The sequence below is a fragment of the Salvelinus sp. IW2-2015 genome, linkage group LG23 (genome assembly GCF_002910315.2).
Source record: "Salvelinus sp. IW2-2015 linkage group LG23, ASM291031v2, whole genome shotgun sequence".
Lineage (NCBI taxonomy): Eukaryota > Metazoa > Chordata > Actinopteri > Salmoniformes > Salmonidae > Salvelinus > Salvelinus sp. IW2-2015.
The window spans coordinates 37891863-37900721 of record NC_036863.1 but is presented as its reverse complement, the minus strand read 5'-3'; the positions used below and the strand labels follow the sequence as shown (position 1 = coordinate 37900721).

At 45.5% G+C, this 8859-nt stretch overlaps 1 pseudogene; it reads right to left on the bottom strand.

Moving 5' to 3' along the window:
- Positions 1 to 4856: 4856 nt before the first annotated feature.
- LOC111950957 (fermitin family homolog 3-like) overlaps positions 4857 to 8859 on the bottom strand; it is a 10146-nt pseudogene continuing 6143 nt past the window's right edge.

The window sequence follows — 8859 nt, the reverse complement described above, 5'->3', positions numbered from 1 at the left end:
CTACAAAGACACTCCTTTCTTCAACATACTGAGCAGCACCTAACCCTTACCCTACCCCTTACCCTAAACCTGGTTCGCATCCTAACGACCAATCATGCCCCTTATCCTAAACCAGGTTTGTATCCAAATCCCAACACTCCCCTCCCCATACACCGATACATCACACTCTTTCCCTTCTTTGAGCCAGCCCCTTTCTTTACTCATATTCTGATGTTTTGTTTTAACTCCTGTTTTTCATTTCATTTCTACAATTGTAAAGCGATTTTGGGTCCTTGAAAAGTGCTGTATGTCCCATGTATTATTATAACAGCTAAGTGAGTTGTTAGATGCATTTTTCCCCCTACCGCATCACTTTATACACAGAAGATCACTGCTAAACATAAAATAATTATGTTTATCTGTCTCTCGGTGACCACCCGTAACTTCACAACGAGGTTGACTACAAATACAAAGCTGCCAATGTCTTTGCAATTGTTACAAACAAGCGAAGCACAAAAGATGCTTCAAATGAAAAACTGAGATCACTGCATTAAAATATAAATAGTCTACCTACAGTACAAGCTACATAGGCCTATGTACAGTATTTCATGTTCAGTCAATTTTGTTTTATTTATTATTTGGCTACTTTCTGTCATTTTTGCCTCAATAAATTTCATGATATGTAGCCTAACGTACGCAATGATGTGCCAAATCTTGATTAAGGGCATTATTATAAGGTAAGCATTAGAATAAGCCGCCTCAATATTTGCAGCCATAGGTGATAATATCTCTCTAGGAGCTGATCCGTCGTCAGTATTGTGGAATAATATTAAGGTAAGATTTAAATGGAGAAAGCGGATCTGAGAGCAGCACTGCTTTTCTTTCGATCCTATCAGAATCGACACATGCCTTAATGACGCACGTATCGACTGACCGTCCTCTCTGCATGGTGTTTTGGGTAACACGTGTTACATCTTTGGCCGTTAGAGGAANTTTTTTGTTGTAAAGAAATTAGTTAAAACCCCAGATCCTTTACCCCCTCCATTGAGCAATGCAACAGTTTTCTTTAATTTCCCCAATACAAAATCAAGGACATCTACTGCACTGTACAAACTACACCTTGMTTAGGACCTGCCCCTCTTCTTCATACTGAGCCTCACAGCTGCAGTTTAAACAMATTCTAATTGACAACCCCAACATCTGYCTCTGAAATTGTCCAAAATATGAGTTCAACTATCTGCCCCTTGGTCCCTATTCTAACAGCAATCATAAAATCCAGCCTCATTCTTGTCAGAAAACTGCCTCCATTATACTAACATTGAAAAAACCTGGACTGGACCCCAACACCCTAAGCAATTACATACCAATTTCCAACTTGCCATTTCTATCAAAGGTCCTTGAACGTGTGGTCTCAATACAGCTACATAACTACCTTTCAACCAACAATCTGCATGAACCCTTCCAGTCCGGCTTCTGTGCATGGCAGAGAACAAAGACAGCCCTGGTAAAAGTAACAAATAGCTTGTTGATGGCAGCTGATGATGGAGACACTAGCATCCTTTTACTTMTGGGCATGAYAGCAGCATTTGACACACCGAATCATGAGATTCTCATCAGCAGACTTAAGAACTTGCTTGGATTCTCTGGCACAGAGACTGACAGACAAGAATGTGTAACTCTTGGTAATTATAAATCCAACCCTGCCACAGTCACTCAAGGGGTTCCACAGGGCTCAGTTCTGGGGGCCACTCTTGTTCTCTATATACATGCTAGCACTTGGTATACTAATCCGAAGATTTGGATGAAACTTTAATATTTATGCAGATGACACACAAAAATACTCTACATTACGAAAAGTATGTGGACACCTGCTCATTGAAAATCTCATTCCAAAATCATGGGCATTAAAATATGGAGTTGGTCCCCCATTTGCTGCTATTACAGCCTTCACTCTTCTGGGAAGGTCTTCCACTAGATGTTGGAACATTGCTGTGGGGAGCATTAGTGAGATCGGGCACTGATGTTGGCCGATTAGGCCTGGCTCGCAGTTGGCGTTCCAATTCAACCCAAAGGTGTTCGATGGGTTGAGGTCATGGCTCTGTGCAGGCCAGTGAAGTTCTTCCACACTGATCTCGACAAACCATTTCTGTATGGACCTCGCTTTGTGCAGGGGAGTATTGTCATGCTGAAACAGGAAAGGGCCTTCGTGAAACTGTTGCCACAAAGTTGGAAGCACAGAATCATCTAGAATGTCATTATATGCTGTAGTGTTATTGTGTCTCTTCACTGGAACTAAGGGGCCTAGCCCGAATCATGAAAAACAGCCCCAGACCATTATTCCTCCTCCACTAAACTTTACAGTTGGCACTATTCATTTGGGCAGGTAGCGTTCTCCTGGCATCCGCCAAACCCAGATTTGTCCGTCGGACTGCCAGATGGTGAAGCGTGATTCATCACTCCAGTGAACATGTTTCCACTGCTCCAGAGACCAATGGCGGCGAGCTTTACACCACTCCAGGCGATGCTTGGCATTGCGCATGGTGATCTTAGGCTTGTGTGCGGCTGCTCAGCCATGGAACACCATTTCATGAAGTTTCCGACGAACAGTTCTTGTGCTGACGTTGCTTCCAGAAACAGTTTGGAACTCGGTAGTGAGTGTTGCAACCGAGGACAGACGATGTTTGTGCGCTAAGCTCTTCAGCACTTGACGGTCCCGTTCTGTGAGCTTGTGTGGCTTACCACTTTGCAGCTGAGCCATTGTTGCTCCTAGACGAATCCACCTCACAATAACAGCACTTACAGTTGACCGGGGCAGCTCTAGCAGAGCAGGAATTTGACGAACTGACTTGTTGGAAAGGTGGCATCCTATGACAGTCCCACGTTGAAAGTCACTGAGCCCTTCACTTAGGCCATTCTACTGACAACCCACAACTTCGTTTTTTACCACCTTTTTCTCTCCTATTTCGTCATATCCAATTAGGATCTTGTGTCATCGCTGCAACTCCCCAACGGGCACGGGAGAGGCAAAGGTCGAGGAAACACCTGCTTGATTAACCCAGTTGAAACACTGTTCAACTGACGACTGAAGTCAGCCTGCCGGAACCCGGCTCGCCACAAGGAGTCGCTAGAGCGCAATGAGCCAAGTAAAGCCCCCTCGGCCAAACCCTCCCCTAACCCGAACGACGCTGGTCCAATTGTGCGCCACCCTATGGGACTCCTGGTCACGGCCGGTTGTGACACTCCCTGGGATCAAACCCAAGGCTGTAGTGACGCCGCAACACTGCGATGCAGTGCCTTAGATCACTGTGCCACTCGGGAGTCCTTGTCAACCCACCTCTAACCCACATTGAATCCTGCCTCTCTGCAATAAAAACATAGATGCAACAAAACTTCCTCAAGCTCAACAGTGATAAAATGGAACTCCACACAGGCACCAAATCCACCTTCACCAAAGCTGGCAACCTCACCCTCATCATTGATGACACCATTGTCTCTCCCTCCCTCCACGCACACAACCTTGGCGTCATCCTGGACTCCACCCTCTCATTTACATTTTACATTTAAGTCATTTAGCAGACGCTCTTATCCAGAGCGACTTACAAATTGGTGCATTCACCTTATGATATCCAGTGGAACAACCACTTTACAATAGTGCATCTAACTCTTTTAAGGGGGGGGGGTTAGAAGGATTACTTTATCCTATCCTAGGTATTCCTTAAAGAGGTGGCGTTTCAGGTGTCTCCGGAAGGTGGTGATTGACTCCGCTGACCTGGCGTCGTGAGGGAGTTTGTTCCATGGGGACATACACATTTCAAAGTACTTGCATGCCACCTGTCTGACGTCACTAGCGCACGCAACGACACACTAATTCAAGAAAGATGGAGAGTCCGCCGCGAGGAGGAGGCAAGAGGAAGAAAGGGGGGAAAGCAGGATGGGGAGAAGAGGACGAGGAGGAAGGAGGGGGAGAAGAGGAGGAGGAGCAGGTGGAGGAAGGGGACGGGGAAAGCAGGATGGGGAGAAGAGAGGAGGAAGGAGGGAGAAGAGGAGGAGCAGGAGTGGAAGGAGGGGGGAGGAGAGGAGGAGGAGCAGGTGGAGGAAGGGGACGGGGCAAGCAGGATGGGGAGAAGAGGAGGAGGAAGGAGGGGGAGAAAGAGGAGGAGGAGCAGGTGGAGGAGGAAGTGGGATGGGGAAAGTAGGAGGGGGAGGAGGAGCAGGTGGAGGAAGGAGGAAAGCAGGAGGGGGAGAAGAGAGGAGCAGGGGGAGGAAGGGGGACACGGGAAAGGAGGGGGAGGAGGAAGGGAAAGAATGACTTTGATAGCAGCAGTGAATCTACTTAGATAGTGGTGATCTCTCAACTATCATTCTCACAATAGCACATTGGTAGTAGTCAGTGACAAATATCAAAGCTAAGCTGGGCTTTGGTTAAAAACCCTGGATAGGAGGTGCTGCCCAGCTTTAACTATGGAAACTCATACTGGAAAATGTATATACAAAATATTGTATTTTTCTTATAGTAATTTTCAGTCTTTCTTATATGTTGACTTGTAAGAAAAACAATGTGAAACCCATAAGGAAAGCATTTATTTGTAGAGCAAACACCTTATAATATTCATAGATGAGTCATAATTAATATATTTTTACTCAAATATATCATACCATATCTATGTTGGAAATTCACCACAATCATGTATTCAATAGTGTATGTCATATAAGGGCATATAACACATATACAAGTACATCACTGACATATAAGGAAAACATAAACAAAATCTTACCAGATCCTAGATAACTTATTAGATATTGGTACAAATACTCTTCTTCTGCCATTAACAATATTCTATTTTGATTTTCCATGATTATTTTCCATATGGTAATCAGCTAGACTATGCTGGTAAACCAGGATAACAAGCCTAGACCATGCGGTCAGACCAGCTAGACCATGCTGGACAACAAGCATAACCAGCTAGACCATGCTGGTCAGACCAGCTAGACTATGCTGGACAACAAGCATAACCAGCTAGACATGCTGGTCAGACCAGCTAGACCATGCTGGACAACAAGCATAACCAGCTAGACCATGCTGGTCAGACCAGCTAGAACCATGCTGGACAACAAGCATAACCAGCTAGACCATGCTGGTCAGACCAGCTAGACCATGCTGGATAACAAGCATAACCAGCTAGACCCATGCTGGACAACAAGCATAACCAGCTAGACCATGCTGGTCAGACCAGCTAGACTATGCTGGACAACAAGCATAACCAGCTGACCATGCTAGTCAGACCAGCTAGACCATGCTGGTCAGACCAGCTAGACTATGCTGGACAACAAGCATAACCAGCTAGACCATGCTGGTCAGACCAGCAGACTATGCTGGACAACAAGCATAACCAGCTAGACCATGCTGGTCAGACCAGCTAGACCATGCTGGACACAAGCATAACCAGCTAGACCATGCTTGTCAGACCAGCTAGACTATGCTGGACAACAAGCATAACAGCTAGACCATCCTGGTCAGACCAGCTAGACCATGCTGGACAACAAGCATAACCAGCTAGACCATGCTGGCCGACCATGCTGGACAACAAGCATAACCAGCTAGACCATGCTGGTCAGACCAGCTAGACTATGCTGGACAACAAGCATGACCAGCTAGACCAAGCTGGTCAGACCAGCTAGACTATGCTGGACAACAAACATAACCAGCTAGACCATGCTAGTCAGACCAGCTAGCTGTCTATGACAGTATCATGAAACCATAAAGAGAGATCCAGATGTTCATCTCATGGATATTTAGAGGGCTTCATGGCCACCAGTCAGCTTGTAAAAGAGCTCCTGGTTCAACACCTCTGTCTGTTCTCTGGTGCGTGTGGCCATAAAGATGTAGCCCCAATGTACTCGTGCACAATCTTGCAGGTAGCAGTCACACAGCTGAAGGCAATGTTCAACATTGCCATTGAACTCGATGGCCACCTGGATTAAAGAATAGAGGATTTTGGCAATAAGCCCTTTCTCTACATCACCAGAGTCATAAAACTCATGGATAAAATGTTTATATCTCTGCATCCAGTATGAAGGAAGTTAGAGGTAGTTTTCCGAGCCAATGCTAACTAGCGTTAGCACAATTACTAGAAGTATATGGTATCTACTACCATGCTAGCAGTTAACATAGATTTCCAGTCATTGTGCTAACGCTAGTTAAGCCCCGATTTTTTTGTTGTAAAGAAATTAGTTAAAACCCCAGATCCTTTCCCCCTCCATTGAGCAATGCAACAGTTTTCTTTAATTTCCCCAATACAAAATCAAGGACATCTACTGCACTGTAACAATACTACACTCTTGCTTAGGACCTGCCCCTCTTCTTCATACTGAGCCTCACACGCTGCAGTTTAAACACATTCTAATTGACAACCCCAACATCTGTCTCTGAAATTGTCCAAAATAATGAGTTAAACTATCTGCCCCTTGGTCCCTATTCTAACAGCAATCATAAAATCCACCCCTCATTCTTCTCAGAAAACTGCCTCCATTATACTAACATTGAAAAAAACCTGGACTGGACCCCAACACCCTAAGCAATTACATACCAATTTCCAACTTGCCATTTCTATCAAAGGTCCTTGAACGTGTGGTCTCAATACAGCTACATAACTACCTTTCAACCAACAATCTGCATGAACCCTTCCAGTCCGGCTTCTGTGCATGGCAGAGAACAAAGACAGCCCTGGTAAAAGTAACAAATAGCTTGTTGATGGCAGCTGATGATGGAGACACTAGCATCCTTTTACTTATGGGCATGACAGCAGCATTTGACACACCGAATCATGAGATTCTCATCAGCAGACTTAAGAACTTGCTTGGATTCTCTGGCACAGAGACTGACAGACAAGAATGTGTAACTCTTGGTAATTATAAATCCAACCCTGCCACAGTCACTCAAGGGGTTCCACAGGGCTCAGTTTCGGGGCCACTCTTGTTCTCTATATACATGCTAGCACTTGGTATACTAATGAAGATTTGGATGAAACTTTAATATTTATGCAGATGACACACAAAAATACTCTACATTACGAAAAGTATGTGGACACCTGCTCATTGAAAATCTCATTCCAAAATCATGGGCATTAAAATATGGAGTTGGTCCCCATTTGCTGCTATTTACAGCCTTCACTCTTCTGGGAAGGCTTCCACTAGATGTTGGAACATTGCTGTGGGGAGCATTAGTGAGATCGGGCACTGATGTTGGCCGATTAGGCCTGGCTCGCAGTTGGCGTTCCAATTCAACCCAAAGGTGTTCGATGGGTTGAGGTCATGGCTCTGTGCAGGCCAGTGAAGTTTTCCACACTGATCTCGACAAACCATTTCTGTATGGACCTCGCTTTGTGCAGGGGAGTATTGTCATGCTGAAACAGGAAAGGGCCTTCGTGAAACTGTTGCCACAAAGTTGGAAGCACAGAATCATCTAGAATGTCATTATATGCTGTAGTGTTATTGTGTCTCTTCACTGGAACTAGGGGCCTAGCCCGAATCATGAAAAACAGCCCCAGACCATTATTCCTCCTCCACTAAACTTTACAGTTGGCACTATTCATTTGGGCAGGTAGCGTTCTCCTGGCATCCGCCAAACCCAGATTTGTCCGTCGGACTGCCAGATGGTGAAGCGTGATTCATCACTCCAGTGAACATGTTTCCACTGCTCCAGAGACCAATGGCGGCGAGCTTTACACCACTCCAGGCGATGCTTGGCATTGCGCATGGTGATCTTAGGCTTGTGTGCGGCTGCTCAGCCATGGAACACCATTTCATGAAGTTTCCGACGAACAGTTCTTGTGCTGACGTTGCTTCCAGAAACAGTTTGGAACTCGGTAGTGAGTGTTGCAACCGAGGACAGACGATGTTTGTGCGCTAAGCTCTTCACTGCTTAGCGCACAAGCACTGCTTTTCTTTCGATCCTATCAAGTATCGACACATGCCTTAATGACGCACGTATCGACTGACCGTCCTCTCTGCATGGTGTTTTGGGTAACACGTGTTACATCTTTGGCCGTTAGAGGAAAGCTGCATCGTTAAAATACTCGTAAGCCTAAGTTCCATCGCTATCGGGAAACCAGCCCTGGTCACACCAGTCCACAAATCTGTGCAGCATGGTGACAGGGCCTTCACGTGGCCTCTCAGCTCTGGAATGTTCTACCTGCACATTCATTTTGTGTGTTTTTGTTTTATACCTTATGCGCATTGAGCTGGGAAATTCACTTTACAAATGAAATATTATTATTATTACATATTTGATATAATACAGACCAAGTAACAGATACATGAAGAAACATAATTAGGTAAAAAGTGAGACGTGTACCTGCTGGATATCCCAGTTGACATTCCACTGCTTCATGATGTTGTATCTCCACGTCTTCACCATATCTCCGGTGCCGAGGTCAATGCGGATGAGACGGTTGTTGGTGACGCCGAGGACCTCATCTTTACGGCATCCTTAAACCTGTGTTATACAGGAAATGTGTCGGATTTGGGTAATTTCAAGTGAGATCAGATTTAGTGCTATGTTGACGAGGCAGATATCTGTAAACTATTCCCCCTCAGGAGACTGAAAAGATTTGGCATGGGTCCTCAGATCCTCAAAAGGTTCTACAGCTGCACCATCGAGAGCATCCTGACTGGTTGCATCACTGCCTGGTATGGCAACTGCTCGGCTCCGACCGCAAGGCACTACAGAGAGTAGTGCGTACGGCCCAGTACATCACTGGAGCCAAGCCTCCTGCCATCCAGGACCTCTAAATCAGGCAGTATCATATTAAGCCCTAGAAATTGTCAAAGACTCCAGCCACCCTAGTCATAGACTGTTCTCTCTGCTACGCACAGGCAAGC